Source organism: Gobius niger (genome assembly GCF_951799975.1).
Source record: "Gobius niger genome assembly, chromosome: 16".
Lineage (NCBI taxonomy): Eukaryota > Metazoa > Chordata > Actinopteri > Gobiiformes > Gobiidae > Gobius > Gobius niger.
Genome location: NC_136867.1, coordinates 28,949,111 through 28,973,589, shown reverse-complemented (window position 1 = coordinate 28,973,589; position 24,479 = coordinate 28,949,111). Strand labels below are relative to the sequence as shown.

At 40.5% G+C, this 24,479-nt stretch overlaps 1 protein-coding gene across 2 annotated transcripts in view; it reads right to left on the bottom strand.

Moving 5' to 3' along the window:
• The window catches only part of arhgap5 (Rho GTPase activating protein 5), a 96,318-nt gene that overhangs the window by 31,842 nt on the left and 39,997 nt on the right, over window positions 1-24,479 (bottom strand). The gene's annotated exons all lie outside the window — the stretch shown is intronic.

The window sequence follows — 24,479 nt, the reverse complement described above, 5'->3', positions numbered from 1 at the left end:
TCTAAAAGAAACTAAAAACTAAGGCTTGGCGATATATCGATATATTTTTTAATATCATATTGCCATATCGCGTATATCGGGATATTCCAAATTCAGATAAGCTATTAAGAGTTTAAAAAATAAGGTAATCTTAAACTGAGCACTTTATTTTGTTATCTCTTTATATATGAATGCTGCTCTCAGAAAAATATGACTTATTTATTTTATAGGCTATTTTTATCCAAGATATTTTTTTTATACTTTGTTATACAGTGTTTTAGTTTACATTTTATAGTGAGTTTTCAATAAAACTACTCGTATTTATTCCACAGCTCTCATTTTGCGGAAAAAATATTGGGATATATATCGTATATCCCGATATTCAACCTAAAGATATCGGGATATGACTTTTGGTCCATATCTCCCAGCCCTACTACAAACTAATTAGTTACTAGTGCTGAGATAATGGTCACAATACGCAACAGCTACGACACATATTGCGATACATCATATTCCAGAGAAACAAAGTATCAATGTCAATGCCGATATGCTCGGCCGATATTTTTGAGCGACACTCCTGGACGATTTTTCCAAATGTCTGGTATATACAATCCTGTAAAAGCATAAATAATCACATTTATTTTACTACTTTAGGTGATTCAATCAAAGTCCCAGCTTCGATTAGTTTAGCTAGGTAAAGCTGAAGTGGAGAAAATGCACTGGTTAAAAGTCTTCCGCTTAAACCAATGATCCAAATGAACAAAACTAGTGAGAAAAGCATATTCTTCTTTCAAAAGTACATGATTTCTGATACGATACACGACCACGACAAAGGAGTATTCGATATATGGTCCTAAAAGATTTGCTCTGAGGGATTCTTGATCTTATGAGGAGAAATCTGACTTTAAGTAGCTAAAACCTGTTACTAAAACATGGTTTGGGAATTGAACCTGGGACCGTTCTGCTGCAGGGCCGGTCCCGTTTCCCTGAGTCTCTGAGTGAAAGAACAAAGTGAAGGTTTGTGGCTCGCTGCTCGGGGCCAGTTTGTGCGATGGACATTAGTGGCATTAGCTCCAACCAGGTCAGACCGTGTCCTCCAGCTCTAAACCCGAAACCAGCTCCAAATCAGGAGGAAGAGCCGCCGACTCTGCAGGACCAGAGCCACGTGGAAGCAACGAGAACATTTACTCTGATTGTTTAGCTTTTAATGAACCAGGAACAAGTGTAAAAATGAGTAAAAATTATAATTTCATCTTTCCCTATAGAGGTGGGCAATATCGAAACTGCTGTTTGGAAGATCTGAATATTTACAACATTGAGTTTATCTCCATTGGCAAGAAATGTGGGAAAATATATGGGGAAAATAGGAAGAAAATTGTTGTAAAATGACAAAAATATTGGGCAAAAAATATATAAAAAATATAAAAAATAGAGATACAAATTGTGAAAAATTGAAACGAAAATTGGTAAAAAGTAGAGGAAATTTTGGACAAAAAAAATGAAAATTTGGGGAAAGACGAGGAAAAAAACAGATATAAAATTGGGGGAAGAAAACGGGGAAAATTATGGAAAAATAGGGAAAATTTGGTTAAATAATTAGGAAAAAATTGAGATAAAATTTGGGAAATTTGGGGGGGGAAAATATGGCAAAATTGGGAAAAATATGAAGAAAAAAAATTGGGAAAAAAGACAATATTTGGGAAAAATCTTGAAAAAAAAAAAAGAAATTTTATTTGAAAAAATCTGGGAGAAATTTTTAAAAAAAAAAGTTGGGTAAAATATGACAAAATTGTGAAAAAATACATATGCAAAATTAGAAAAAAAAAATTGTGGAAATATGTGATGTGTTTTGTTTTTTTCCTTCCCTTTTGACAACCCTCTTTTCGAGTGACAAAGCAATGTACATTTTTGTGTTTGGCAGCACATTTTTTACATATTTCTGATCTTTCTCATTATCGGCCCAAACCGAGTGCGAAACTCAATAAATCCGGCAGGAATTGAACAGCTGTGAGTCTGTGGGAGCGACTAAAGCAGATGCAAGGGTGGAATAAAACCCTCATGTAAACCACATAACCAGCACTAGCTTTGTTTCGGAGCTTTTACAGTCGAACCCGGGATGTTTTCTACAAATCCTCTCCCGCTCGCAGCAGAAGGGACAAAGACGAGCAGGTTTTGCCTGGAGGGTCTCAGGAGGAACAGAGGAGGAAGATGCTGATTTCAGGCCCACAGCGCTCTCAGAGTTCTTTCATTTGTGCCGGGTTAAATCCACAGGGAGCGCATTAAAACTGTGAGTGTGGCTTTAGGCTCCGCTCTGATCCAGGTTAAAGGAACAGGTTTGGCTTCAGCCTCATCTGGGTCACGACCGACGCAGCGTTTGTTCTTCCATCAGGTCGACGGGCCGAGCCGCACGCCGTTAAAGCCGCTTTACTCCAGAGATCTGCAGGGAGGTTTCAGGCGAGTCGTGGGATTCAGGTGAAAAGGGGAAAAATGTAATGAGATTTGGATTTTAAACTTTGGCTGGAAATTAACGATATAAATATGAGGAAAAATGCATTGTGACTTTGTGTCATTTTATGTTTTCATGTCAAAAGTATCGGCCCTCCTTTAACTTTGACATTTTGCCACACTATGGACCACAAACATAAATATATTTAAATGAAATTTCACGAGAAAGTCACACACTAAGTGACACACAATTGTTAAGAGCAGTGTTAATTTTGACAACATATTTTATTTTATTTTTTGTCTTTTGACTAAAATGTAATGTAATTTTAGTCGAGATTTAGTCAAAACAATCTTTTCAATTTTAGTCTAGTTTTAGTCGACTAAAATTGCATGTCAATTTAATCGACTAAATTTAAAGGGACTATAAGGAGTTTAAAAATGTTCAAATTAAGTATTTTCCTCCCCCTACATGTTCCAGCCATGTCATAATGTGTAGAATGAGCTCAGACCTGTTCACCACAACTGCCTCTAAAATCCTCTATGGTCACTCAAAAATGTGTCGCTTCGGCCCGAATTACCGTCATGCACGAGCTTAATATAGAAGGTGCAGTTACACATGTGGCCTGAGGTGGCATGTGTAACTAAACCTGCTTCCAGCCCCTTTAAGACTAATTAGTCGATAGTTAATAGTCGATTTTGCATTGATAATATTCATTATAATCATATTTAATCTTGTTCCTCTGCTTCATGGAGCTGATCCACATGAACAAAGCTCAGAGCTGATCCTTTGGCAGTGAATTTACATGACAATTCAGACTGACAATAGAAGTTTGGATGATTTTATTCTCTCCTTTTCATTTATATTTAGTCGACTAAAATATCTGGACATTTTAGTCATAGTTTTAGTCTCATGAAAAACTTTTCATTTAGTTTTAGTCCAATTTTAGTCGTCAAAAATATCTCTTTGACTAAAATTAAGACTAAATATTTCGGTCGATGAAATTAACACTGGTGAAGAGAAATGAAAATGATACATGATTTTACACTTCTTTTTATAAATAAACTGAAAAGTGTGATGTGCATAAGTCCCGCCTCCTTTCCTTTTAGTGAAACAAGTGCCTTCAGTAGTTTCCTGATGATTTCTGAATGATCACACACACAGAGTCTACCTGTGTGTGATCTAATGTCAGTTCAAATACAGCTGCTCTGTGATGGTCTCAGGTCTGTTAGAGACTATTGTGGAGCAGAAGCATCATGATGTCCAAGAACACACCAGACAGGTCCGGGATCAAGTTATTGAGAAGTATGAAACTCGGTTAGATTATACAAACATCTCTCTGTGTACAGTTAAATACACCATTCAGGAATGGAAAGAGAATGACATCAATGCAAACCTACCAAGACCCGGCCGTCCTCCTAAACTCACTGACCGAACAAGGACAGCACTGACCAGAGCTGTTACATAGAAGATGACCCTGGATGAACTGCAGAGAGACACAGCTCAGGTGGGGGAAACTGTCCACAGAACAACTATTAGTCGTAAACTGCACAAATATGGTCTCATGACAGAGTGGCATTTTTAAAAGAAAACCATAAGAAGTCCCGTTTGCTGGGACTTAATTTAAAAACCTCTATGTCTAATGTAGTAGATCGGATCCTGTAAAATGTGGAGTCTTATGGAGCGACTAAAGTGCAGATGTTGTTAAAGAGTGGAATGAAAACGGCCTTAAAGTTTAGTCCCTTTGTCTGCACATGCGCCTGTGTATATTTCTCCCTTTCGTGCTACACGCCGGTACCTAACTTGTCAGTATTTGTGAATGAACAACGTGGGAAAGACCAGGGAGCGACACAGACATGATGGAGTCACTTCCTGGATAAATCTCCGGCTCAAAGCAACAAAACATCAGAGAATAAACATCGAAAAGAGAGAGTTGTGCAGCAGAAAGAGACAGGATTTCACTGCGTTTCGAATCAGAGCCTCAGAAGTGGAGCCTCAGAGATGGAGGAAGCCCGGCTCGGTCTGTGGACTGGGACACGGCTACGTCTGGTGGAAAATGTAATTGGATTATGTTGGAACTCCCCCCGAACAATGCAAACAAACACGACCTCTGACCCAGCCACAGCGCTGCCGAGGCCGCGGGTAATGAAGCGGCGACTGGAGGTCCTGGAGTTAAAGCGAGACGCTGCAGGTGAAAACACTTCACACGCAGGGTTTATTTATACGATTTAGCTTCAAGGACGAAAACTCTCTCTTTACGCTGTTTATTCTCTGACGTTTGTCGCTTAAAGCCGGAGATTTATGCAGGAAGTTACTCAGACGCTCCCTGGTCTTTCCCACGCTCATTCATTCACAAATACTGACATGTTTGGTATCCACGTGTAGCAGGAAAGGCTGTGACCGAGATGATGCTGTAATCCAAATATGGTCATTTCCTTTGTGGGAGAAAACAGTGGCTATAGACAGGAGGAACATACACAGGTGCATGTGCAGACAAAGGGACTAAACTCTAGGACCTTCTATCCATACTGCCATCCTTTCTTTCTTCTTCCCTTCCTTCCTTCTTTCTTTCTTCTTCCCTTCCTTCCTTCTTCCCTTCCTTCCCTCTTTCTTCCCTTCCTTCTTTCTTTCTTCTTCCCTTCTTTCCTTCTTTCTTCCCTTCCTTCCTTCTTTCTTCTTCCCTTCTTTCTTTCTTCTTCCCTTCCTTCCCTCTTTCTTCCCTTCCTTCTTTCTTCTTCCCTTCTTTCTTTCTTCCCTTCCTTCTTTCTTTATTCTTCCCTTCCTTCCTTCTTTCTTCCCTTCCTTCTTTCTTTCTTCTTCCCTTCCTTCTTTCTTTCTTCTTCCCCTCTTTCTTTCTTCTTCCCTTCTTTCTTTCTTCTTCCCTTCTTTCTTTCTTCTTCCCTTCTTTCTTTCTTCTTCCCTTCCTTCTTTCTTCCCTTCCTTCCTCCCTTCCTCTTCCCTTCTTCCTTTCTTTCTTCCCTTCCTTCCTCCCTTCCTCCTTTCTTTCTTAACTTCCTTCTTTCTTCTTCCCTTCCTTCTTTCTTCTTCCCTTCCTTCTTTCTTCCCTTCCTTCCTCCCTTCCTCCTTTCTTCTTCCCTTCCTCCTTTCTTTCTTCCCTTCCTCCTTTCTTTCTTCCCTTCCTTCTTTCTTTCTTCCCTTCCTTCTTTCTTTCTTCCCTTCCTTCCTTCCTTCTTTCTTCTTCCCTTCATTCTTTCTTCTTCCCTTCCTTCCCTCTTTCTTCTTCCCTTCTTTCTTTCTTCTTCCCTTCCTTCTTTCATCTTCCCTTCTTTCTTTCTTCTTCCCTTCCTTCTTTCATCTTCCCTTCTTTCTTTCTTCTTCTCTTCCTTCTTTCATCTTCCCTTCTTTCTTTCTTCTTCCCTTCCTTCTTTCTTCCCTTCCTTCCTCCTTTCTTCTTCCCTTCCTTCTTTCATCTTCCCTTCTTTCTTTCTTCTTCCCTTCCTTCTTTCATCTTCCCTTCTTTCTTTCTTCTTCCCTTCATTCTTTCTTCTTCCCTTCCTTCCCTCTTTCTTCTTCCCTTCTTCTTCCCTTCTTTCTTTTTTCTTCCCTTCTTTCTTTTTTCTTCCCTTCCTTCTTTCATCTTCCCTTCTTTCTTTCTTCTTCCCTTCCTTCTTTCTTCTTCCCTTCCTTCTTTCTTCTTCCCTTCTTTCTTTCTTCTTCCCTTCTTTCTTTCTTCTTCCCTTCTTTCTTCTTCCCTTCTTTCTTTCTTCTTCCCTTCTTTCTTTCATCTTCCCTTCTTTCTTTCTTCTTCCCTTCCTTCTTTCTTCCCTTCCTTCCTCCTTTCTTCTTCCCTTCCTTCCTTCTTTCTTCTTCCCTTCCTTCTTTCTTTCTTTCTTCTTCCCTTCCTTCTTTCTTCCCTTCCTTCCTCCTTTCTTCTTCCCTTCCTTCCTTCTTTCTTCTTCCCTTCCTTCTTTCTTTCTTTCCTTCCTTCTTTCTTTCTTCCCTTCCTTCCTTCTTTCTTCTTCCCTTCATTCTTTCTTCTTCCCTTCCTTCCCTCTTTCTTCTTCCCTTCTTTCTTTCTTCTTCCCTTCTTTCTTTCTTCTTCCCTTCTTTCTTTCTTCTTCCCTTCTTTCTTTCTTCTTCCCTTCTTTCTTCCCTTCCTTCCTCCCTTCCTCCTTCCTCCTTTCTTCTTCCCTTCTTTCTTCCCTTCCTTCCTCCCTTCCTCCTTCCTCCTTTCTTCTTCCCTTCTTTCTTCCCTTCCTTCCTCCCTTCCTCCTTCCTTCCTCCCTTCCTCCTTTCTTCTTCCCTTCCTCCTTTCTTCTTCCCTTCTTTCTTTCTTCTTCCCTTCTTTCTTCCCTTCCTTCCTCCCTTCCTTCCTCCTTCCTTCCTTCCTTCTTTCTTCTTCCCTTCTTTCTTCCCTTCCTTCCTCCCTTCCTCCTTCCTTCCTCCCTTCCTCCTTTCTTCTTCCCTTCCTCCTTTCTTTCTTCCCTTCCTTCTTTCATCTTCCCTTCTTTCTTTCTTCTTCCCTTCCTTCTTTCTTCCCTTCCTTCCTCCTTTCTTCTTTCCTTCCTCCTTTCTTCTTCCCTTCCTCCTTTCTTTCTTCCCTTCCTTCCTTCTTTCTTCTTCCCTTCCTTCTTTCTTCCCTTCCATCTTTCTTTCTTTCTTTCTCCTTCTTCTTCCCTTCCTTCCTTCTTTCTTCTTCCCTTCCTTCTTTCTTTCTTCTTCCCTTCCTTCCCTTTTTCACTTCCATCCCTTTTTCACTTCCATCTTCCCCTCCCTCCCTCCCTCCCTCCCTCCCTCCCTCATTACACTACAGCACATTTTTCCTCATATTTATATCAATAATCCACAGTAAAAGCTTCACATGGATGCTTCCTTCCCCCTGTTCACCTGCCGCGTCTCCCTCTGAGGAAACCACAGCTAATGAAGCGTCAGTGGGCGATTTCCTGCGGTCTGGGCTCCCACTGTTCCCAGTTCAAACCAATTTACTGGCGAAAAACCACAGCCTGAGTCACAAACCACAAGCGCGATGGTAATAAAGAGCGGCTACTAAACCGATTAAACCCGCTCTGAGTCAGTGCCGCTGCAACAGCAGAGATTAATGCTGGAAAACAGAAGGGCACGAGGAGGTTCCTACGCAATACTGACAACACTGAATATCAAACTGTTTTTGGGGAGTTTCTCGAAAACAAAGTGATATTAATTAACCTCTTAACCCCCATCTGGAACAAGCACATTTTCTCCACTTTGGCTTTACCCAAATCTAGAAGCGTCTTGAAAACTAGCGACAAAATGAGAAACGAGGAAAATGCAACAAAAGAGGAATAACAGTAAAGTGACAAAGTTTAAAAAGTTCAAAAATGTAATGAAAAGAAATGTGGAAAACAGTGACAACAATGCAAGGAAAAAGATCTGTTTAGATCAGTTTTGTAGGTCTTAGCTTTCAAATGAGGCGTTATACTGGCTTATAGGCTGTAACCTTTTACATTTGGGTTAAGACCGGCGTTAAACCCGATTTTCCTATTTCTTTTCCCCAGGTTTTCCCCATTATTATCTTTTTTTCTTAATTACACTTTTTCCCCCAAAACCTTTCAACTTAATCAATTTCTTCAAAATTTTCCCAATTTTTCTTTTCACTCACTGTTCCCTCAACTTTTTCTTAATTTATATATATATATATATATATATTTTTCAGACTATTTTCAAACAACTTTTCCCCTAATTAAACAATCTTTCCCAATGTTTTCTCCAAAATTGTTTTCCCTTCTTCCCCCCACTTTTTTAAATGTATATTTCTTTTTCCCTCCTCACTTTTCCCTGGTTTTATTAAAAATTAGCCCCCACGTTCCTCCGATTATTATCTACTTTTTTTATTACATGTTTCCCCCCAAACTTTTCAACTCCCCCATTTCTCACAACATCCCACAGTTGCTTTTATTCCCCCCATTATGTCGATCAATTTCTTCAAAATTTTCCCCATTTTTCTTTTCACTCACTTTTCCCTCATTTTCCCCTAATAAACCAATTTTTCCCATTGTTTTCTCCAAAATTGCCTTCCCTTCTTCCCCCATTTTTATTTTCAAGTTCTCCCTACTTTTCCCCCATTTTATTTCTATTTCTTTTCACAATTTCCCCCCATTTTTTTCTCTTAATCTTCCTCAACATTAGGGCTGGGCGACATGGTCAAAAAACAAAATCTCAATTTTTTTACTCGGACGATTAGGATTTTAATCGATTTTATTTAGAATAAACTTTACAAAGTCTCCTGATCTTTCATATGAAGAAACTGCTCAGAATCCTGCTCATTAATATTTCATAATGTAGCTACAATTAGGCCCATAAGAAAACAGCAGATCGTCAGGAAGTTGCTCATTTCTCCTTCTTTCAATTAATTTCTTCAATATTTCCCAGTTTTCCCTCATGTCTTGACATTGAGATACACTCGACATAGTAAATATAAACTCTCTCCAAACAGCAGTCGTTATTGTCTTGTCCTGATGTGTCTCAGCTCTGATTCAGCTCCGTGGTGAACACAGTGATTCACGTTCTGAAGCACAAGGTCGTGAGGAGTTTCCTGGTGTCAGTGAAAGCGTCGCTGTGGGGAAGTGCTGAGTTCAATGACCTGGATTAATCGGAAAGGTCGGCCTCTTAGTGCGAGAACTCCCCCCGAGGAGGAGGAGGAACGGCCCAACATCTCCAGAACAGAGTCTGACACTTAAAAGAAAACCCTGGCGACGGTTTTACAGACTCTTCATCAGAGCTGAACACGAGGAGAAACTGTTACGCGGCGAGAGGAGGAGGAGGCGGAGCTTTATCGAACTCAGCTGCTCTGACATCACATTCAATAGAAACGATCCGGCTTCCTGCGAACGGGAAGTCCACAATAACAACAACGCAGCAACAGACAAGTCCAGACACACACACACACACACACACACACACACACAGACACACACACACACACACACACACACGCACGCACGCACGCACGCACGCACACACACAGACAGACACACACACACACACACACACACACTTCACTACGACGCCTCATAAAACACACGGCAGGAATGAAGACGCTGCAGGTGGAGACAGAATAAACGCACAGACATCACTGTCAAACTTTAGCTGCATCACTGACATAATTATGAGTCATTTAATGCATTTGTATAAAAATGGGCTGTTTTTTTCAGTGATGAAATCTGATTAATGGATTAAACAGGTTTAAATTGATGTTTTATTCTGTGACATATTAGTTACAAAGATTTGCTCAGAGGGATTTTGAGTCTTTAGTTTTTGAAAAACCGAGAAATGTCTTGTTTTTCAGGGTTAAAGCTCAATAAATCAGGCAGGAATTAGATACTAAACAATCCCTCTAAAAAAAGATAGTCTGTAAGATTGAGAAATGTATAATTTATTTTGCCAAGTTAATTTTTTATTTTGCTTATTCACTGCACAAAGTATCCATCCATCCATTTTCTTCCGCTTTATCCGGGGCCGGGTCTCAGCAGAGACGCTCAGACTTCCCGATCCACACACACCTCCTCCAGATGTTCTGACCCCGAGGCCACACCAGGCCAGCTCGGAGACATAGTCCCTCCAGCGTGCCCTGGGCCTTCCACGAGGCCCTGTCCCACTAGGACATGCCTGGAACACCTCCCGAGGGAGGCGACCAGGAGGCATCTGGTGCCCGAGCCACCTCAGCTGCTCCTTTCAATGTGAAGAAGCAGCAACTCTACTCCGAGCTCCTCTCGGGTAACTGAGCTCCTCACCCCTACAAAAAGTAATCTTGAAATAATGACTTGAGAGTCGAATTTCAAGAAAACTGTCCATAAGGAACGATAGTTCCACTTAACAAGATTTATGTCAGACCAAAGCCAATACATCACGACTTTTAAAAGGGACTATACAGAGTTTAAAAATGTTAAAACTAAAGTATTTTCCTCCCCCTACATGTCACAATTCATGTCTGAAGTGCCGTCATGCACGAGCTTAATATAGAAGCTGCAGTTACACGTACGACCTGAGGTGGCAGCAGTGAGTATAAAATGACCAACTCCATGTAGTCCCTTTAAAGAGGGGGTATTCTGCTTTTTTCAGTCACGTAGCACCAGTCTATATCACACTACAATGATGACCAAACCTTCTGTTGGTCTGTAAATGCAGTAAATTAGAATAACTGACTTGTATAAAATGTCTCTCTCAAAATGGCTGTAGTGAATGTCTTGAAATAGGCCTCTGTCTCTTTAAGAACCTCTGAGCCTTTAGACACGCCCCCTCCACACGCTGTCTGTGGCATCAGTGGGGAGGGGGTTCTGCTGAGGAGCAGTGGTTGGTCACTCGGCTGGTGACGAAAGCTCGGAGGCGTCTCCAGGAGGTGGGGGCGTTCCTAGGAGGACTCAGGCAAACCTATCCCTAAAATGGCCGCCATCAGAGTTTTTACAGATTACTCAAAAATACGTGAATGTGCCAAGGCAACACTTCAGGCGTGTTTTTAATGAGGGAGTGACAGAATAACATGATGGAAAGCTTGAAAAAGTCTATTTTGCATAATACCCCCCCCTTTAAGTGTAAATATCTTGTCCCGGGACATTCTGGCTGTGAAGCACGAGCACTAACCCCTGCGCCACCGTGTCGGCCGAATCAATGAGAATCAATTCTCATTTACAAACACGACCTGGCCAAGGTTCTTCACAGGCAGCGCAGTCGGGGAATAAAAATGAGGAGAGAGGAGAGTGCGCAGGAAAACTCACTGGTCCATGAGAAGTAACTTTACTTTTAAATGAAGGCCCGGAAACTCAACAAGTCACACATTCTGTTAAATTTGTAAGCGTTTCACTCAGACTATAACATTTTCAAGGAACTCAGACAAATCAGCTTTAAAGATGACAACAACTAAATCTTTCTGTAGGGTAGGGGTAGGCAACGTCAGGCCCGGGGGCCAAATCCGGCCCTCCAGCATGGAAGGTCTGGCCCTCAAGATGATTTTGAGAAACAACTTTACAAAATCAGAGATCGAAGGCCTGTTTACCTCGTAAGCCCCACTGGAACCGAGCACATTCTGTCCAGTTTGGCTTTACCCAAATCTAAAAGCTTGAAAACGAGGGTGAAAACTCGCCGAAAAAAATGACAGAAGAGCGACAAAAAAACGTTACAAAAATACACCAAAAATATAGCCACAAAAAAGAGACAGAAGCAACAAAATAACTACAAAAACATGACAAAAAAAAATACAAAAAATGCGACACTACTGTGAAAAAAACATGGCAGCAATGCAACAAAAAAGTTACGATCAGTTTTGCAGGTCTTAGCTCCAGTTAAGAAGCTTTTAGGTTTGGGTAAAGTTGAACTGGAGAAAATGCGCTCGGTTATGGCGGGTGGCAAGAGGTTAAACTACTCAAAAATGTGAAACATACAGTCAATTCCTTTACATTTCTTAGCAGAACAGCCACTTACGTCATAATGACAAACAACTGGCATTTGTTGAAAGTGACACTTGACTTCAGGCGACAATTTCGGGGGTTCGGCCCTCGGTCTTTTCACGATGAAAAAAAAACGGCCCTCGATCAAGCAAACGTGCCTACCTCTGCTGTAAGGGTGGGGGCTGAGTATACGTATAATGGCACTGCCTGTAAATATTATGAACTGCATTGGTTTATGCTTTTTGCACAGTGTTGTAACATCTGCTGTATTTGTAGGAAACCCCTCCTCAGAAGTAAACGACCATATTTGGACGACGCATCGCTGTTCAGGAAGTAGATACTCCTTTGTGAAAAGCAGCATCTAAAACCGAGCCTCGTTCATTGTGGGTGGACATTAGCGGCGCCTCATCGGGTCGCGTGGTGCCGGGAAGAGGGTTATTTTTAAATAAATCTACTGGAGTTTTGTCCGAAAATCCTGTAAAGTGGAAAAAAGAGGGAGATGAGACTTCAAAGAGCCGCAATAATCTGCTTTAACTCAGTCACTTCGCTACAGGCGTCGCAAAACCGGAGGAGAGAGAGGAGGGAGCGAGGAGGGAGGCTTACTGCAATGAAATTATGTCATTGGCTTTAGGACGAGGCCATTAAGCTCTGGAATAATCTGCTCCAGCCATGACCAAAGCAGAACTCACAGGACGAGGCGTTTGGTAAATTAGCTGAATCACTTTTACCTTCCTCAGTCCTGGATTGTGAGTCTTGTGTCTCCGGCCTCTGCTCTTCCCCGTCAGAGTCTGAGCTAAACGAACGGTCTGTCCCCGGAGACGGGTCTGTTTATCCTTCGCTCTGAGGAAACGGATAATTAAAAGCTCCTGATGCTTTTACTGTCCGCTCTGTTTAATGTTTCCATGTAATGCCGCCATCAAACAGCGCTCGCTCTGCCGACGAAGCCCGAGGTCCTGCGGCGGAGATTTACTCGTCCCTTCAGTGTCGAGTAAAAGCCGACGTTTCAATATTCAGAAACATTTATGAGGGGAACACACACTGTGGTTCAGAATGACGGCTGTCTGTCGTAAGCCAGTGTTGGGCAAGTTACTGTAAAACTGTAATATATATGTAGTTACAGCTATAGCAGGGTATCTCAAAAACAAGACCTGTTTTTGAACGCGCAATCTATAAATGGACTGTAAAGAAAATCACTGTCACAAAAATCGAAGTGTGAAACTGTTGCTTCTGATTTCACAGTGGGATGTACAGATTTAAGAACTTCATTTTTCACATTAGGCATTTTAACAACCATTCAAGTTTTAACAACCTTATCCCATAATAAGAATATTGAGATTGAATAATTACTCACAATTATCGACTGAATGAAAGAAAACAACATATATTTAGTTTTTGTATTTAAAATGCTTTGTAATACTTGAGCTGGTTAAACATTCACTGTTTCTAAAAATAAAAGCAGCTTTTCCACTCGTTTGTAAAGAACAAACCAAAACACTGTCAACTTTACAACTCATTAATGATCATCATTATTTTAATGATATTATTATTAGGCCAGAATCTAGTCTAGGTTTTATTTTTTCTAAACTTGTTTGTCAGATGTTTTGATGAACAAAGTGAGAAACGTGTTTCTAAAGTAACAGGACTTTCTCTTTCCTTCTGTCCCTGAGCAGAGGAGCGTTCGCTTTGTGTTTCCAACATTTGGACAAACTTTATTGTGAATTATGCCGTTCTTTACCTTGAGTTGGATATTTACAGTGAAGGATTATCTCCACGTTGTTTCATATTGGACGTATCTTTCCACCGACAGCAGCATTACGGATCCATCAGCGACACCTTGGTCATGTTCTGGATTCCTAAACTCTGCTGACTTCAATGGTTTTTTTGGGCGGATAAAGCTCTGAAGGAGAGTCCTTCTGCCTCGCTCGACTATCGCTGAGTTTACGTTGTTTGTGGCGGCCAGTGCTTCAGCGTCGCTTCTCTCGGACCATGAGCGGCACCGGGCGGCTCCTCATCGCTGCTTCTGTCACTTTGTCGACTTTTTAAACTAAATTGTGCGCAAATAATTGGGTCGTTGAACGTTCATTTTTAAGACCAGTTTACCCTGGATTTAAGACCAAATAGGCCCAATTTTAGACTTTTTAAGGCTTTAAATTTGGATTCTTGAATTTTAGACTTTTTAAGACCCCGCGGACACCCTGTATAGTTACACTACTTTGAGTTATTTTTGGCAAATAATAACTTGAATATAGTAATAAAGCCACTGAACAAAAGCGCAGTCAAAGAGTTCCTTTTCCTTCACTTTCTCCCCTTCTCTCATGTTTTGTTTTGTCGACATGAACCAAAGACAACAGCAGATCTGATCCACCCGTGTCCAACTTGTTTGGGTGCATTTTATTTGGGAGGAGTTTCAGTTTAGCTTATTTGAGCTGCACATTCATTTATTTACAGAAGTCACTACACAGTAAAGGAAGTTCATGTGTGCCGATAATACCCTCAGAACTGCGTTTCACATTTGTTTTCCCGTTAAGAACTCGGCTAATAATAACTGCATCTCACGATTTACATTAGAGTGATAAAGTTACCATAGAAATATGCAAAGTTCCACCATTTCCATATCCAGCACACACGAGCGCTACCTGTTCATGACGCACATTCTCCCATTACATTTTCAACCACACAATCACTGACACAGACTTCATTTTGCATTTCAATATTTTTAAAGGGACCATACAGAGCTTAAAAATTTAATATTAAGTATCTTCCTCCCCCTACATGTTCCAGCCTGTTCACCACAACTGCCTCTAAATCCTGCACTGTCTTAATGCAGAACCTGCAGTTACGCGTAAGACCTGAGGTGGCAGTAGTGAGCATAAAAATGACCTTACATCTACTCCCTTTAACCTCTTAACCTCCACCTGAACCGAGCACATTCTCTCAAATCCAAAAGCTTCTTCAAAAAGTGTCAAAAGAGCAACAAAACTGAAAATGCAAGAAAACAGCGACAAAAACGTGACAAAAGGGAGCGAGCAGAAACAACAAGGATGAGTTTTGTAGGTCTTAGCTTTCAAATGAGGCGTTACTATGGCCTATAGGCAGTAAACTTGGTTAAAGGAACAGGCCACAGTTCTTCCATGCTGTGATATGTTCTTACCTGAGCTTAGACGAGTTGATGTGTACCTGTCTTGTCTTTGTGCGTACGCTCAGTCACTAAAAACAACCAAAGATGTTGCTAGCATTTGGCCTCTCCCAGTATATTCCTATAGCTCCAAGCGGGGGTGAAGTTAGAAGTGACCACGCTCTTACACGGGCACAAAGACCAGACAGGTAAGAATCAACTCGTCTAAGCTCAGGTAAGAACATATCTCGAACAGTGACCTGTTCCTTTAAGACGGGGGTTAATTAAATGCCCTTGTAAGTTGAGTTAATTCAATTGTAATGACTAATATATTATTGTATGTTGTGTTAATATATTCCTGTAACTCGTTGCCTTTGTAATACATTACCCCCACACTGTTAGCTGTGAGCTAGTGCGACTAATGTGTTTGTTACACATTGATTTTCTCTAATAATACAGAAGTGAGGTATTAAAGTGCCATCAGCCTTTCCCTCTCACTCCTCTCCATCTTCTTGCGTTTCCAGAGAAGTTCTTTCAGCCACACTATAGAAACTTTATGTAGTTTCCAGAGCGTCAGACAAATGTGCTGTTTATTTATTGCAGAGCAGAGGGAAAACAAACCGGCAAATTGCTTTTGATTGATTAGCAGAGAACGGGGCTCGATGATTCTGGTGAACATGTCTGCCACTCAAACGCTGCAGGCATTATTGTGAGAAGTTGAAACGGGTTTTGTTTGCAGCAAACCTTTTAGAATCAACTTACGACTCAACCTCTTACCACCCGCCTGAACCAAGTGCATTCTGTCCTCTTTGGCTATTATATAGGTCTGTGTAACACCTCATTTGAAAGCTAAGACCCACAAAACTGACCTTTTTCCTCGGGTTGTTGCTGTGTTGTGTCACCTTTTCTATGTTTTTTTGTGTGACATTTTTGTTGAATTTTTGTCACTTTTTGGTTTAGTTTTTTGTCACTTTTTGTTGAATTTTTGCCACATTTTTTGTTGATTTTTTGTCATTTTTTTTGCTGAATTTTTGTCACATTTTTGTTGATTTTTTTGTCACTTTTTGGTTGAGTTTTTGTTACATTTTTGTTGAATTTTTGTCACATTTTTGTTGATTTTTTTTTGTCACTTTTTGGTTGAGTTTTTGTCACATTTTGGTTGAGTTTTTGTCACATTTTGGTTGAGTTTTTGTCACATTTTTGGTTGATTTTTTGTCACATTTTTGTTGATTTTTTTGTCACTTTTTGGTTGAGTTTTTGTCACTTTTTGGTTGAGTTTTTGTCACTTTTTGGTTGAGTTTTTGTCACTTTTTTTGTTGAATTTTTGTCACATTTTTGTTGAATTTTTGTAACTTTTGGATGAGTTTTTTGTCACTTTTGGTTGATTTTTTGTCATTTTTTGCTGAATTTTTGTCACATTTTTTGCTGAATTTTTGTCACATTTTTGTTGAATTTTTGTCACATTTTTGTTGATATTTTTGTCACTTTTTGGTTGAGTTTTTGTCACATTTTTGTTGATTTTTTTGTCACTTTTTGGTTAAGTTTTTGTCACTTTTTGGTTGAGTTTTTGTCACATTTTTGTTGATTTTTTTGCCACATTTTGGTTGAGTTTTTGTCACATTTCTGTTGATTTTTTTGTCACTTTTTGTTTAAGTTTTTGTCACTTTTTGGTTGAGTTTTTGTCACATTTTTGTTGATTTTTTTGCCACATTTTGGTTGAGTTTTTGTCACTTTTTGGTTGATTTTTTTGTCACATTTTTGTTTAATTTTTGCCACATGTTTGTTTAATTTTTGTCACGTTTGTTGCTTTTACATCCTTGTTTTCTTCTCATTTTTTGTGGCTGTTTTGGTCCTTTTTGATTAGGGTAAAGCCAAACTGGAGAAAATGGGATGCGTTCAGGTGGGAGCTAAGAGGTTAAATCTAGTCCAGATTATTTCGGTTTTATAAAGTACCACATGTGACCTGGATGAGTTCCCTTCTGCTCGTCTCCAGGTTAAGTTTCGTCATTTTCCTGAGATATTCAAATGTATTCAGAGCACAGACTGCGCCCGGGGCCGGCGTCTGCCAAAATGCCCTTATAAAAACACAGAATCAGCTAATCCTACTGCGCTGAACTCCACACCCGCCGTATTTACCAAGGCTTTGCCCGGGTTTAGGGTCCACATCCTAAACTTTACACTCACAACGACTTCTGCGTCTGCTCAGAAAAGGTTAAAAGGGAAACCGCATTAAATATCCACAATTTGGGAGAGCATTAGAGGCGCTCAGTTAATTATTCAAATCGCTGCTGCACAGGAGCACGGCAGCTGCTGCTTCCACGTCTCAAACAAGGTCAGGAGACGCTCACTTTGGAGAAATATATTACAAAAACTGTCTGGAAGTCTCAGAGGACGGCCATACAAGAGGGATTCACTGGTTTGGGCCAGTCCATAATGCCCAGTGCGTGATTCAGTTTGAAAATTAAATTAAAGGTTCAAAAACATGAAAATGTGGCATGAATCCCCTTCTGTACGGAAACACAACAGGGTCAAACCTCCCTCCTTATCGTGAGTCAGTGGCTTTGACTGTATATAGAGTGAATTATTAGGCTTTTAACCTCTTAACCCCCGACTAAACTGAGCAGATTTTCTCCAGCCAGGCATTACCCACATAAAAACTTCCTGAAAAAAGCGCCAAAATATTGACAAGTGACAAAAACGAGATGTAAATAAACAACATGACAACAAAAGCCATAACAAGACAAATAGGAGTGCACAGTGGTTAGCGCTCGTGCTTCACAGCAAGAAGGTCTGGGTTCGATTCCCACCAGGGACGGGGCCTTTCTGTGTGGAGTTTGCATGTTCTCCCCGTGTCTGCGTAGGTTTCCTCCGGGTACTCCGGTTTCCCCTACCACAAAAAACATGTACAATAGGTCAGGATGTATGAGAGTGTGTTTGAGAGTGCGCATGGGGGACGACGGATGGAAATTAGCCCAAGGCTACAATCCGGTGTGGCTTGTTTACATGCATGAGACCCATGTACGTTCATTAACATGCACTGTCCCGACCAAATAAACCAATAAATAAAATAAAATAAATAAATTACACGCTTTTTTCCTTCACATAAAAAGTTCCATAATGTTCCATAATAATGCACTCATTATCACACTCACACCACACAGGACGGACTTACATGCTTTAAGGCCTATTCATGCTCCACAAGACGCAAGAACTTACAAAATGAAGTCATTTTGAGAACTCTGGCTGTGATTGGCTGGATTTTTAGTGGGCGGAGTTATTTTGGCGGAAGTGGGAAGTGAGAATCCAATGTTTACGTCCTAACACCGGTGCGGAAAACGGAGACAACATGGATAGTTTTGAGGCACCGCTCACGGCAGTAAAATACTTCACTGAAGGATTACAAGGACACGCACATGGTCAATCTTCAAAATGTTTGCAATATCATAACTGATACATTTTATAATAGTTTAAACTCGAATAGCTCGTTTTATTTCAGTCATTCCTTGTTTGTTTTGGCTGCGGAAAAGGGGGCGTGGCAGTTCGGCAGAAACACGTCTTGTGGAGAATGAAATGTCAGAGCCCAGACGAACTTTGTTCTCGTTCTTTTTGCCTCAAGAACAAGAACAAAGTTCTCCCGTCTTGTGGAGTATGAATAGGCCTTTAGATGGACACATGGGAGGGCATCCTTAATTATCGTTTCTCCATTATGCCATTTTTCTAATCGTCAAGTGTAATAATCTAAATTGTAAGCCCTGTATCGTGTATCGTATGGAATCGTGAGGCACCCAGAGGATCCCACCCCAGTCATGATTTACAAATTTAACTCAATCTTACCCTATTTTTGTTTTGCTCTGACAGTTTGATGATATGAAGTCATTATATTTAAATGTTAAAGTGAACTATAGAATAAAGTTTCTAAAAATCACAATCTTTCAGCCCCCCTTCTCCTCATTCATGTGAAACAAGAGCATGAGTCGTCCTTAACTCATCCTCTCCGTCCTCGTCATTTCCAGCTCTCGAAGTCGCAGGTGTTTAGCTTCACATGAAATAAAAATGTAAAAACTCCGGCAGTAACTCTCGACGGGAGGCTGCCATCCTCCCTCGGCCTTATCTCAAACGAAGGTCGTACATTTCTGAACAGTTAGTCACTTTAACGCACGGAACATTTCCACTGAAATACCTCGGATTAACTGTGAGATACGTGACTTAAAATTACGGTTTATTTAGTTTTTTGAGTAAAACTAAACACAGCTAGTTTAAGGAGGTATGTTTAATATTCCTCTACTTACTCACTCCTCCTCCTCTTGACTGTACTTAAAGAGACAAGTGCTTCTCCTCCTCAGAAACATAAACATTTAGTCGCCCCCTGACCCCGAGCGCTGAGGTCAGAGGTCACGAAGGCCGCCCCGGAGTGAGAGTCTCTCCCTCCCTCTCTCTGCTCTGACCAAATGAAGAAGAAAGAAGAGAAAATGGGCCTTATTTGTAGCCGGACACACGGCTAACCACGAATCTGACCGGCACCAGGAGTCCCCCCCCCCCCACGCCTGCAGCAAAACAGAGACAAACGAGGAGGTATCCGGGCAAGACTCACACCAGCGTGGAGGAGGGAAGGACCCCAGTCTCATAAAGCTGCACATACTTCGGCCCGATCCAACTTTGCCTTGTTGATTTGGGTTCAAAAATGTGTCAAAAATGAGATGAAAACAAGGATGAAGATGCAACAAAGAGCAACAAAAACAGAAGCGACAAAAAAACACGAGGAACAAGGTCCGTTTATTAGATGTAGGTCTTAGCGTTCAAATGAGGCGCTACTCTGGCCTATAGTCCGTCAAAGACTGGAATGAAAACGGCCCTAAAATTTGGTCCCTAGAAGAAAAGAAGGAAAAAAGGAAAGAAAAAAGGAAGAAAGTAAAGAAAGTAAAGAAAGGAGGAAGAAATGAAGGAAGAAAGGAAAGAAAGAAGGAAGGAAAGAAAGAATGAAGGAAGTAAAGAAGTAAAGAAGGAAGGAAGGAAGAAAGGAAGGAACGGATGAAGGAAGTAAAGAAAGAATGAATAAATGAAGGAAGGAAGGAAAGAAAGAAGGAAGGAACGAATGAATGAAGGAATTAAAGAAAGAAGTAAGGAAGAAGAAGAAGAAGAAGATCTTTATTTATATAGCGCCTTTCACAGACATATAGTCACAAAGCGCTTTACATGAGACAATTGTACATTCACTCCATACTCGGTGGTGGTAAACTACGTTTGGAAGGAAGAAAGAAGGAACGAATGAAGGAAGGAAGGAAGTAAAGAAAGAAGGAAAGAAAGAAAGTAAAGAAGGAAGGAAAGAAAGAAGGAAAGAAAAAAGGAAAGAAGGAAGGAAAGAAAGAAGGAAAGAAAAAAGTAAAGAAGGAACGAATGAAAGAAAGAAAGAAAGAAAGAAAGAAAGAAAGAAAGAAAGAAAGAAAGAAAGAAAGAAAGAAAGAAAGAAAGAAAGAAAGAAAGAAAGAAAGAAAGAAAGAAAGAAAGAAAGAAAGAAAGAAAGAAAGAAAGAAAGAAAGAAAGGATAGAAGGTCCTAAAGTTTAGTCCCTTTGTCTGCACATGCACCTGTGTATATTTGTCCCGTCTTTAGCCGCTGCTGTCTCCCACACAGGAAATGACCATGTTTGGATTACAGCGTCATCTCGGTCACAGCCTTTCGTGCTACACGTGGATACCAAACATCAGTCAGTATTTGTGAATGAATAACCGTGGGAAAGACCAGGGAGCAACACTCTATAGCCATAAGTAAAATAACCAGGTTTGTTTTCACAGTTAATTCTCATCGATGCAGCCTGTTGTATCAAAAACAGCCCCGTCCTAAACCCGTGGTTAGATCCTCCTGCAGCGGTTTCCAGATTAAACATGACTGCGGCTTCTCGGTTATGAAACACGTCCTCCCCGCGTCTGCACTGAAACGACATCTAAAAACAGAGACATTTACTGCTGGGAGAGTAATCCTCCGACGAACGTCAAAACATCCAGGATTTCACCACGGATTAAACTCAAAAAGGCACCAGCGCTAATGCCGCCGCCGCCGAGGAGAGAGGGACCGACGCTGGAGATACTCACGCTGAATTTAATGCGTGGAGTAAACAAGGACAAAATCATCTAAAGGAGGATTAACTAAAGGCTCGCGACAATTAATAACAATCCAATCCTGCTTTTCCAGTGGTTCGCAAAAACGACAACGTTTAGACCTCCTTAACATCAGAGCATAGACCAAACTCTCCCTTTAACATGTGTATCTGCGATTTCCTTTGTGGGAGACAGTTTAGGAAATTTTGTAAAAGTTTGGAACATTTTGGAAAATCGTGATATTGATTGATATTTAATCTACAATATTCTGGTGAAATCTTTCCAGACAAAACTCACTTCTGTGTTAAATTAAACCTGGTTAGGTTAAAGCAGTACTAAGTAACTGTTACAGCTAGAGGCCATGAGCGCAACTGCAGGTGTCGTAGCAAGATTATTTTAATTTATTAACCTCTTACCACCCGCCAAATCCATTCTCTCCTCTTTGCCATTGTCGTCACTTTTTATTCCCCTTGTGTTTTTGTCACTTTTTAGCTGCTCTTTTGTCACTTTTTTGCTGGATTATTGTCTTTTTTTTCTTGATTTTTGTTTTTTTTCTGGTGGATTTTCTTCATTTTTCTGCTGGATTTTTGTCTTTTTTCTGCTGGATTTTTGTCACTTTTTTGATGGATTTTCTTCATTTTTCTGCTGGATTTTTGTCTTTTTTTCTGCTGGATTTTCTTCATTTTTCTGCTGGATTTTTGTCTTTTTTTCTGCTGGATTTTTGTCACTTTTTTCTGATGGATTTTTGTCACTTTTTTGCTGGATTTTTGTCCTTTTTTTGCTGGATTTTTGTCCTTTTTTTGCTGGATTTTGGTCACTTTTTTGCTGGATTTTTGTCTTTTTTTTTGCTGGATTATTGTAACTTTTTTCTGCTGGATTTTTGTCTTTTTTCTGATGGATTTTTGTCACTTTTTTTGCTGGATTTTTGTCTTTTTTCTGCTGGATTTTCTTCATTTTTCTGCTGGATTTTCTTCATTTTTCTGCAGGATTTTTGTCTTTTTTTCTGCAGGATTTTGTCCCTTTTTTTGCTGGATTTTTGTCATTTTTGTCGCTTATTTTGGTCACTTTTTAGCTTTTTTTTGTTGCGTTTACATCCTCCTTTTCTTCTCGTTTTTTGCCTCTGTTTTGAGAGAAACAGAGAAAACGTGTCCAGGTGGGAGTTAAGAGGTTAATTGTCCGTGACAGTAAACACTACGCTGACAGAAAAGACAAAGGGACAGAGGGATATTGTTCATCCAATCTTTTATTTTTTTCACTCAAACTTGGCTGTAAATACTGTTTAAGTGGCGCTAGCCCACAGTTAGCTTTGCCCGTTAGCCTGTTAGCTCCTTCTTCGTGATTTTATTAGTGTGTATTGGTGACTCCGGTCCGGTGGCAGTCAAGTTGTAAGTGTGGTTTTCTGGCCAGAGACACCAGGGGGAGATGAAAGACCCCCAATCATCTCTTTAACACTTGTATTACCCCCACAGGAACTACGGAGAGGATTTATTAATGTAAACAAGTTACTTAGTTCCGCTTTACATTACATTAAATTACATTACAAATGCATGCAGCACTTATGGCACATTTAGGGAGACTGAAAATGTGATCGTCCTTCATTTTACTTACTGAGCAATAAGTCGATATAGTAATTATTAGGCCTAAGTATTTGGGAATGAATAATCGCGGAGAAGACCAGGGAAAAGAGTTTGAAAAGAGTTTGGCCTCTCCTTTACTCCGACATTAAAACTAAGATGTTGGGAGAAAACTAACGATCCCTGTTTTCAGCAGCGTCTCGACATTTTCCTTTTCGTGATTTGCCATCGTTTTTAACATTAGATTTGATCGTGAATAGCTGTGGCGTTCTGCAGCAGACGAGACGTGAGCAGAGCCGAGTGTTGAGTGTAAGTGAACGTTTGGGCCAAATTTAATCCGATTCCCTGAAGGCAACGTTCAGCGTCAGAAAAATGTCAACCGTCGATCTGCTACGGGGGAAAACGCAGCACATTTAACATTTCCAAAGCTCGACTGCCACAAGAAATAACTTCCCTTGAAAATGATCGTCTAGAACAAGAAACAATGTGCTTTTACTGGCTATAGTTAAACCAAAACTCACTTTCCCCTCACGATTAGGGCTGGTACTGTTAAACGGTACCTACTTGGTACCGACCGAAAAGCTCCTATGGGGGCGGTATCGAAAACTTTCTTTTTTTTGGTTAATTTTCTGTACTTTTTCTCTCCAGACGTCAATAAAAAAGCCTGAACTCATGAGCAGCGCAAATGCAGATGTTTTCTTAAAGCGAAGCAAAGCGATAAGTTACTAACACTTTAGTCGTTATCAGAGATGGCAGAGCCGCGTCTGAGCCAGGACTAAACCAGGACTTACAGCAAAAAGGAGAAAAAACCCAGGACTAAACTAGGACTGAATAAGAAACTAGACTCTTAGACAAAGGGAAAAGCAGTGACAAAGAAGCACATGGGATTTACCTTTAGCCTCACAGAGCCTGAAGTTACTTCTGTTGTTACAAAAAAAAAGGTACCCAGCCCTACTCACAATTTCCTTATTCTTTCCCCATTTTTAATTTCTTTTTCCATCTTAGTCGCCCTATTTTTACCCCAAATTTCACTCTATTTTTTTTCCATTTTTGCCACTTTTCCCCCCTATATTTTCCCCAATTTTTTTGCTTTTTTCTACGCTTTCCCCATATGTTTCCTGATTTTCCCTCTTTTTTTTTAACCCTCCATTTTTCCCCTATAATTTTCAATTCTTTTTTTCAAAAATGTCCCCCTATTTTTCCCAATGTTCTGCCCTTTTTAATTAATTTCTTTTATTTTTGTTGCATTCCCCACAATTTTTTCAATTTTCTTTTTTGTTCCCCCCCTCAATTTTAATTTCCCCCCCACTTTTTTGTGTATTTTTTCCCAACTTTCCCTCATTTACTCAACATTGAACAAACAGCAAACAGCACTTTTGATAAAACCTTATAGACGACATATCCCCACCTCTACTTTAAAAAACAAAAGCACAAAGTGAAATATGCCCAAAAGAAAGTACTAACAAATGTGGCTGCGCTCGCTCTCGCCTGTGCAGAGATTAGTGAAGACACCGAGCTGTAAATCTCTCTCTAATCGCCGCTCTGATCTTGGAAACGTTTCTGAACCCGATCCAACTTTGCGCAGGCGAAACATGAGAGCGGCTAATTAAAAAACGCCATCGACCTGCGTTGGCTTGTCGTTTCGCCCTGAAAGACGGGAAAAGTGAAGAGTCTTTCTGCGATTACACAATCACACGACACAAACGCACTGCCAATGTTTCACTGTCGCTTCTCGATATCAACAAACGGACGGCACCTGCACTTCTTAAAAAACACCGCTCCAAAATCAGAAAGATCCGAACACAAACAGAAGCTGAATCACAACAACACAACAGCCCAACACTGCCAAACGCTTGCACACCTAAAGCGGCAGTTTTCACTTCAGGTCTTTCCT